Source organism: Nicotiana tabacum, chromosome 17 (assembly GCF_000715075.1).
Source record: "Nicotiana tabacum cultivar K326 chromosome 17, ASM71507v2, whole genome shotgun sequence".
In the NCBI taxonomy this organism is placed as follows: Eukaryota; Viridiplantae; Streptophyta; class Magnoliopsida; order Solanales; family Solanaceae; genus Nicotiana; species Nicotiana tabacum.
The window spans coordinates 126870116-126879764 of NC_134096.1; the positions used below are offsets into that span (position 1 = coordinate 126870116).

Here is a 9649-nt window from a genome sequence, read left to right on the forward strand (position 1 = left end):
CATCACATTCTTCAAGAGAATATCCTAACAGTTTATGGTAATTCTAACCATTAGGAATTATCCAATGAATCGGTTCAATGATCATATCTCTATATGCATCATCTATTTATGTTATTTAGTTAATGAGATAAACTAATCTTTATCCCATAAAGACGATCATATAAATATTGATCTAACCGGATTATTACTAATGTCCAAATTAATAATCCTACGATCAAGAACAAAATTTAGATTAAATTGTAATAGACTTTACTCTCATTATCATGATCTCCATCATGATGACAAGTCTCAAAATTTAATCAAGGACCTTATTAAATTAATCAAGCAATTAATAATAACTATGATAAACGAATATCAAATGCCATATATTTTTATATTAAATAACATTCACAAAAATATGTTCAAATCATCAAATATGAGATTGGATCTAGGGCATATCTAATATATGCCAAACATATACTTCCTAAAATCTAATAAAGAGCAAACCTTACTTGCTCCACCGTCAGACCTTTGTTAGAACTTATATAGAGTTGTCTTTTTCACCTTCAGCATGTTATCCAAGTTAAGATCATTCCTTCAATTATCGCATGTAAACACTTTGTGCAAAATTAGAAAACGATAAATTGAATCAGCAAACAACGACAAAAGCCGTTCAAATTATTTAGATATAATTTCTTTCACTTTTTTTTCTTTACTCTTATTATCCATCTCATCACCCCCTCTCCTACAGCCCAACTCAACCTTCACATGCATGATGCAACTATATAATAAGTCATTAGAATCCTAACGTGAGATTCTACATTTTATTCAAATACATAGAGAGGAAGTCTAAACAAATATATAGACTAGTGTCCACCAGATAGCGAAAGTTAAGTCAGAAGTCGAAGTACTTCTACATGTTTGCCATGGGAAGTGTTGCAGAAAAAGAGCTGGATATCACGAGTAAGATCGCTCACATTCTTCAAGTCATCTTCCCACCTTGACCTTTCTTCTTGTTTTTACCTTAAATTTCTTAAATTCCATCACTACTTTGTTTTACGGAAAGTGATGTTGAAGTAGACAGAGGAAACAACAATTTTCGAGAAGGAAAATGATAAATAAATAAAAATAACCCTAAACTATATATCCAAAATATCTTAATTTACTTATATTTCGAAGTCTTCTGTCAGCATGGTAACAGAGCTCCAGTATGGAACCTAACTGAAGTATATCACATGTCAAATATTTTAAGTTATAGTTAATAAAGTAGAGCGTAAATCTATATATTTTTTCTAAAGTATTGGGACATGTGAATCCACCAAGCCCACGCTAAAGCTCCATTAACATAGTAACATAGTAAAGTTAAAATATTTCGTAGAATCGGGTAGATTTGTCACGACCCAAAATTCTAACCTGTCGTGATGACGCCTATCTCAGTACTAGGTAAGTCGACAACATCAATAACCCACGATTTCCTTTAAATTTAAAAACGTAACGTTTAATACAATACCAAAGATCCAGCAATTTCCGGTACAACACTCCCAAAACCCGGTGTCACTGAATACATAAGCATCTAATATGAGTACAAATCTGAAAAATACAGTCTATAATAGTCTGAGACCAAATACAGTAAACAAGGAGATAGAGAAGGAGAGACAAGGTCTGCGGAATATGGCAGCTACCTCAAAATCTTCTGAAAATTAACTGCGCGAAATGATCAATACCCGCTATGTTCAGGAACACCTGGATCTGCACACGAAGTACAAGGTGTAGTATGAGTACAACCAACTCAGCAAGTAACAATAATTACTAAGGAACTAAAGATAATGACGAGCTACACAGTCATAGTTCACTTTCACTAGTTCCAGCAAAGAATAGATATGCTTTCAAATCCGGCAGTTTAAGTCAAATCAATTTTAAATAGTTCAATTTCAAGTAATCCGAATATAAATTCTTTCAGAGATTTCACAACAATGATAGATAGCAACCAAGTGCAACAACAAATGCAAAGCAAGTACAGCCTCTCAGGCAACAGTCACCCAACTCATCACAACAGCTCAACCACTCGCCTCTCAGCCCTCAGCACTCAGCACTCACACTCAATGGGTACTCGCGCTCACTGGGGGTGTGTACAGACTCCGGAGGAGTTCCTACAGCCTAAGCAACATAATCTGCACGGACAACTCACGTGTTGCACGGATAACTCACGTGCTATAATATTCTGCACGGACAACTCACGTGCCATAATATCCTTACCTCACCTATAGGCCCTCGGCCTTACTCAGTCCTCAACCTATCAAGTCTCTCGGGCTCTCAGAAATCACAAAGATCAGCCCAAACAAAGATAACATAGTATATCAATAAATATCTAGAAAGACTAAGGTATAATACGCAAGAAAAATCATGACTGAGTACAAGACAATAATTAGCAAATAATTCAATAAGTACGCGACCTCTGTGGGTCCCAACAGTACTATCACATAGCCTAAGCATGATTTTAATCATGATTTACAGTTAAATTTCTTCAACACAAAGAGAGCTTATAGCTAACAATAAGTTTTTCAGCTTTACAGTTTCACGGGACGGACCAAGTCACAATCCCTTCGGTGCACGCTCACACGTCCGTCACCTAGCATGTGTGTCACCTCCAAAATGATCACATGACATAAAATCCGGGGTTTTATACCCTCGGGACCAGATTTATAACTGTTACTTACCTCAACCCGTATAATTATTTATTCTGCTATGCTCTTGCCACGAGAATTGGTCTCTGAAAGCCTTGTATCTAGACACAATTAATTCGAATCAGTCAATACAAATTATTGTAATTAATTCCATAAGGAAATACTAATTTTCCCAATAAAATCCGAAATTAACTCAAAAATTGCCCATAGGGCCCACGTCTCAGAACCCGACAAAAGTTATAGAATATGGACGCTCATCCAACCACGAGTCCAACCATATAAATTTCACCAAAATCCGACATCAACTCGACCCTCAAATCTTCAATTAAAATCTATAAAGATTTCTACCATTTTCAACCCAATCCTTACCCATTTGAACTTAACAATCCTTCCACAACCTTATTGGTATGTATACATAATACTCTTACACCCAAGAATCATACTACAAATCATCCATTTTTTATTCCAAACCCGAAATTGAAGGATTGAGGAGAGAAATTCTTACCTCTTTGAAGCCCTAGCAAGATCCTTGTGAAATCTTCAAACCTTGAACAAGAATTGATGGATAAATGACTAAGTCTTCACTTTCTCTCTCTAAAATGCTCTCACCTCTCTCTAAAATATCAGATTTTGGCTCAAAAATGAACTTCAATGGCTATAAATCGAAGTTGGGTCGGGTCAAAAATTAGAAAGAATGGAAGCTCCGACGCAGTTATGCGGTCACATATGCGATCGCATAACAGGGATGCGGTCCGCATACCAGCCGCATAATTTGGCCTCCAAAGCTGGGCGTTACTGACCCGGTCTGCGGTCATTATGCAGTCCGCATACTTATTATGCGGTCGCATAATGTACCGTAAAACAGGCCTGCGGTCGCATAGTGCACCACAGATTTTTCTCAAATCTTGCCCCTCTCCAGAACCACTTTGCGACCATTATGCGGTCCGCAGAGTGATTCTGCGACCGCATAGTGGTCGCAGAAATGACCATTTTTCGATAAAATTTTTCTTTACACTTCGGTGTATTGTTCAACCCAAAAAGTCCGAACCGCGTCGAGCAAGCTTGCCGCGAGAAATTTCTAAAATCTTTGTACTAATTGATCTACCTCGGCACTACCAAAACTTAATTTTCTTAGCAAAATTTCTCCGAGGTCGTTACACATAAGTTAGCATCCGGTCAATCTTTTCAACTTAAATTCTAAACCTTGGAACTAAGCGCTTTAAATCATTTCAAAGCCTCACCGAACCCAAACCAATTACCCGGCAAGCCAAATAACAACTGTAATTCACAATTTGAGCAGTAAATGGGGGAACGGGATTGCAATAGTCAAAACGACCAGCCGGGTCGTTACAAGATTATTTGGACATCTTTACTTAAAAATTCGTGTGGCACGCCGTCCACTTATATATATATATATATATATATATATATATATATATATATATATATATATATATATATGTTGCTGGACGATTTACAAGGTGCATGGTGTAAGAAAAGACGCTACCTAACTTTGATCTTTTTTGCTTATTCACAGTCCAAGACGAAACTGATGACACGAAAAACATGGAGATACCAATTGTTAAACCTCAATTATCATGGACTCCAAAGGCAGGCAAATACAAGAAATTGCTCGAGATAGGCATCCACACCTTCATTGTTCTGGCTAGCCAGTCAGTAGCTACAATACTTGGAAAGTTGTATTACAACAATTAAAGGCGGAAACAGTACGTAGTTGTCTTCACTTACTCAAACTGTAGGTTTTCCCATTCTTCTAATTCCCATGATCCTTTGGAATAATGACAAAATTAAAACCCCTAAATTAGAGGAAGGAATAACAGGACACAATAACGGCAATGCAAGATCTCCTTCTATAATGGTCTTGTTATCAATCTATGTTTTTCTTGGTTTTCTACTTGGAGGAGGCTGCGTTTTGTATTCAATTGGTCTTTAATACCTCCCAACCTCAACTTATTCTCTAATTTCCAGGTTTCAATGTCTTGTTCTCACTTTCCATGAGACTAGAAAAAATTACAGCTTTTGTGTCCAATTCTATTTTTCTCCTAACCATTTCCTCTATTCTCTTGGCATTACAACCTGATGACTCTTCAAACAAAACGGATGAACCGTCTTCTCAAGGGAAGCGAAATTACGTGATAGGGTTTGTATGCACATTAATTGCTTCAGCTGGTTTTTGTTTACTATTAGCCCCGACAGAGCTCATTTTCAGAAAGATCATAAAAAAGAATACCTTGAGAGATATCATGGACGTCATCATTTGTCAATCATTTTTCGCGACGTGTCTAATTCTCATTGGCCTATTCGCAAGTAAAGACTGGAGGAAGTTGAAGGCAGAGATGCAAGATTTTGAGCTTGGAAAATTGTCCTATATCATGATATTATTTTGGATAAGTTTGTGTTGGCAACTTTACACCTATAGTCTTCTTGGGTTGATTATGAAGGTATCTGCTGTCTTTGCCAATGTGATTTCCACTTTGGGTACGCCTCTAGACCCAATCCTAGCTGTTATTATTTTTCATGACAAGATGAGTGGGGTGAAAGCAATTTCTATTGTTTTGGCTATTTGGGAATTTTCTTCTTATGCTTATCAGCAGTACCTTGATGAGCAAAAGCACAAAGCTGAACTTGTAATTTGCAATGGAGCATCCGAAGAATAGTCTCTAGGTGAAAGTGGTGTGACGTGCAAAGAAAATTCTACAGAGATTAGCTAGGCTGTTTTTCTCTGAATTAGTTAACCTATCTTAGTATTTCTATTAAAAATATTGATGCTGTTTGTTGTTGTTATTTTCTTCACAAACCCAAACCACCAAACCTATAGCCGGGCTTCTAACTCGGCCATCTAAACACAGGAATCACAAATGCATGCGATTATGTGAAATTTTATGCTTTTGTTCAAAGTGGTGACTAAGGTATAGAAAGTTCTTCCAAAAGTATCAACATATGGGACGTCCCAACATATGCGGTATGAGTTCAGCAGTATTGGATACTATATTACTATTCTATTGTCAGGTTTCACTTTATCAAAAAAGACACATGAAATAGGAGTGATCCTCTTTCCAAATTATCAATAAATAAAATAAAATAATATATTTAGTCCTCCAAAAGAAAAATAAATTAATAAATCGAATTGCATTGATACGTGCAGAAATGTCAAACAGAAATGCACGTACCGATGAGCAAGTCCTCTATGGACCCACTTTTGTTGCTTGGCCCCACCTATCCAAACTTCTTCCTTCCTCATTGGACCATCACCATGCAATGGAATAGATTATACTACACCCCCGAACACCATGTTAACTCCCAATTCCTTTAAACAAATACTAGTTTTTAGCCAAAATTATCCCTTATCTTTAGGGTTAGGCTTAACTTTGTCCTTTAAATATAACATTTACGCTATTTGTCCTTTAAATTTACAAAACTTGAGCACTTTTAGTCTTACTAACAGAAAATCATAACTTCATTTAAAAAACTAACAGAATATTCTTTATAAAATGTTAAACTAGCTACAGAAAGGTAAAATCAATGAAAAAGTCGGCATCAGCTAAATATTCAGATTTCATTAAACATCATTGATTCAAAAATGAAGATCATATCTATACAATTCCAATTCTACTAACTATCAACTCTAACTATCACCATAAAAAAAAAAGGAAGAAAAGAAACAGATTTAGCAGAATTGAAGTATCTAATAGAAGAAAAATAAAGCTTCGCAACAGCAAAAATAATCTTCATCATCGACAACATTTCAACAGTAAAAAAGCCTTCAAACTGCAAAGGTATCAACACTTCAGCAGCAAAAATCAGTATTCCAGCAGTAAAAAGCATTCAAAGTGCAAAGCTATCAGCATTTCAGCAGCAAAATATAACCATTTCAGCAACAAAAATATCAATATTTCAGCAGCAACAATATTAGAACTTCAGACATGTTAACAATCAAATTCTTGAGCACATTGCATATGTTTATGCGCCACATGTCCTCTTCTTACCTGCAAACAAAATATATGGTACTATTATTCGTTCATATTATAGTAACTTAATAAACAGAATATTCAATTGTAAATTATTGATACCAGAAGCTTTGCACGAGTTGACGAGGCAGGAGCATAAGATGAAGGCTCATCAACTTGGGAATCTAGCTGAACAATATTAAATTTGCATGTTCTTTTATTGTGGCTAGCATTATGATATAAGCTACAAAGCAAGGAATTCTGCTTTCTTTTCATTTTAGTTCTACTTGCTCCTAGTTCATCTGGTTCTTTTCTCCTTAGTTTTTGCTTTCTTTCTTTTGTGCTTGTTCTTACTAATTGTGGAGGAAAAAGAGGCATGTTACTTGACTTAGGCCACATATGTTGACCATTCATAGGTAGAATAGCAAAGTCATAGACCCTTCTATATGTTTTCACCTTGTAGCAATCATGAACATATGAATTAATCTCATCTTTTTAGCCCAAATTGCAGGAATGGCATGCTTACAAGGAATTTCTGTCAGATCCCATTTACTACAACGGCATATTTTGTTTAGCAAGTCCACAACCCATTTATCATGTATGTTTGCCCCTATAATCTCGTAATTCCACTCATTCTAGGAATGAACTCTGCAGCACCTACTTGATTTTTATGCAATATATCCTTAATCCTAGGACATATATCACCAATATCTCACCTGACAACTTTATCTCTATTTGCCTGCATTATAGCCATAAGTAAATACCTTTTTTTTTTTTTTTCCAATAGAGTGATTATTGGCTTGTCTCTAGCTTCGAGGATCATTCCATTAAAACTTTCACACATGTTATTAAGTAGGATATCACACTTTGCATTTTCAGAAAAGTGAAATCTAGACCATTCACGTGGTGATTTGTCTCAGAACCAATTAGCAGCTTCAAGGTCTAAATCAAAAATCTCAACTAAATGCAAGTATTAAACCACTTCTTTGTTGAAGCCCTTGCGACTTTCCAGAGTGCATTCTTCAACGAGATACAACTAAATCCCGCCCTCTTAAAATTATTATGCAAGTGGCTCACACAAAATCTATGACTAACAAATGGCAACACCTCATATACGAATGATAGCATCCTCAATACCCACTTCTATATATGAATCCAAATGTTCAAAGTACACGTCAACTACTGATAATCGGCTTAATGTATGCATATTTTAATATATATCGCCTCATATTTTGCTCATGTCTCGACGATTTGAGATGTTTAATATGATTATTTGTGCTAAATTTTGGTATTTCTATGTGTAGGGATCATTCGTATGTAATTTGGGACGAAATGACGCGAATTGGAGCGAAATTGGGAAGAAAAGGCAAAAAGTGAAATTTGAGGGCCACAGCGAGCGTGGGGCGCTGGCTGTGGCGCAATTTACAGCAGCTAAAATATTTGAGCGCCAGGGCCAGCGCCCCACGCTGCCCTGGACGCTCAAGATGGGAAAGCGTCCTATTTCGACCGGGACTCGGTTATTTCGACCCCAAGATGCCCCAACTCATATAAAAGCCAACCTAAACCTATTTTGGAGGGAGAGGACGTTTTTGAGAGAAAAAACACAAGCACAGAACTGCCGTGGAGGCTGGAATTCATCAAGTTCCATCTTTCTCCCACCAAACTTAGTAATTTTTATATTTCTTTGTATGATTTGATATTTGGCTACCATGTCTATGTGGAGCTAAACTTCACGTCCTAGGGTTGTGGTTCTTTCATGACTATTATTATTCGGATATTGATTTTGCCTTCTTGATTTATCATATTGGTTTATTTATTCAATCTTGCGCTTAATTATTTAATTGCTTGATCACCAATTGAATACTATCTACGAATCTAGAATTGAACTCGAAAGTGGGAATTCTAGATTGCATATAGGATTGAGTAGAGCAAGTTCTTGAACTCGGGCATCGGGGAATGGATTCGTGGTTAGGATAGACATATACCTAATTGCCTTGCTTGGTTGATTTACAGAAATTATAAATGTGTTCTTGTTGATTCTAACTCCATAGACATATAGGCATTAGGTTAGCTTGAATAGGCGAGTAAGAACTCGACAGATTCTTATGAGCAATATTAACCGTGTCAACCAATAAGTTTTTATAAATTAGTCGGTCAATTCAATTGAAGAATACAATAGGATTGTTAGATAGCCCATAACCCTAGATCGTTTTCATTACATTGATATCATAAAAATCTGCTCTTTCTCTGTTCAAAGTTCATTATTTATATTTTTTTATTTAATTAGTTTAGAATCAAATATTTTTAGGTTTAATTCTTGTTTAGATAATTAGGATAGTCTAATTTAGTTAATAGTTAATCACAAGTCCTCGTGGGTTCGACATCCGACTTTTAGTCACTTTATTACTTGACGACCGCGTATACTTGCGTGTGGCCGCACCAACTACCCGACCCCATAACCGCATAATTCAGCCATAGATTTGAATATCGACAACTTTAGTTCAGCCCCATTGACAGTCAATAAAGTTCATTCTACCCCCAACATAATGCCTTGTAGGCTTGAGTTTCATTAAACCACCATGTGTTATTTTAATGGTAAAATAATCTGCCTTGTACAAAGGATCTGCATAAACAAAAAAAATTGAAAGTTTATTAGACATACTATATAAAAAAGGACTGCAATTACAACAGCTATGCAAAAACATAAAAAATAATTTAATAGTTGTGCATATTGGGGCCATTGAATGTTGGAATAAAGAACGGAGTTCACATGAACACACACACAATATATATATATATATATATATATATATATATATATATATATATATATATATATATATATATATATTTGGAAATTGGCCAGGCTGATGTGGCATCCCCCAGCTTTCATATTTATCTTTTTTCTGATTTTTTTGAATTTTTTATTTGGAAATTGGCCAGGCTGATGTGGCATCCCCCAGCTTTCATATTTATCTTTTTTCTGATTTTTTTGAATTTTTTCTGTTATTTCACTCC

The 9649-nt window shown here is 35.8% G+C and overlaps 1 pseudogene; it reads left to right on the forward strand.

The window, feature by feature from the left end:
- The first annotated feature begins 4207 nt into the window (after positions 1–4207).
- LOC142171444 (purine permease 21-like) lies at positions 4208–5459 on the forward strand (annotated as a pseudogene).
- Positions 5460–9649: the final 4190 nt, after the last annotated feature.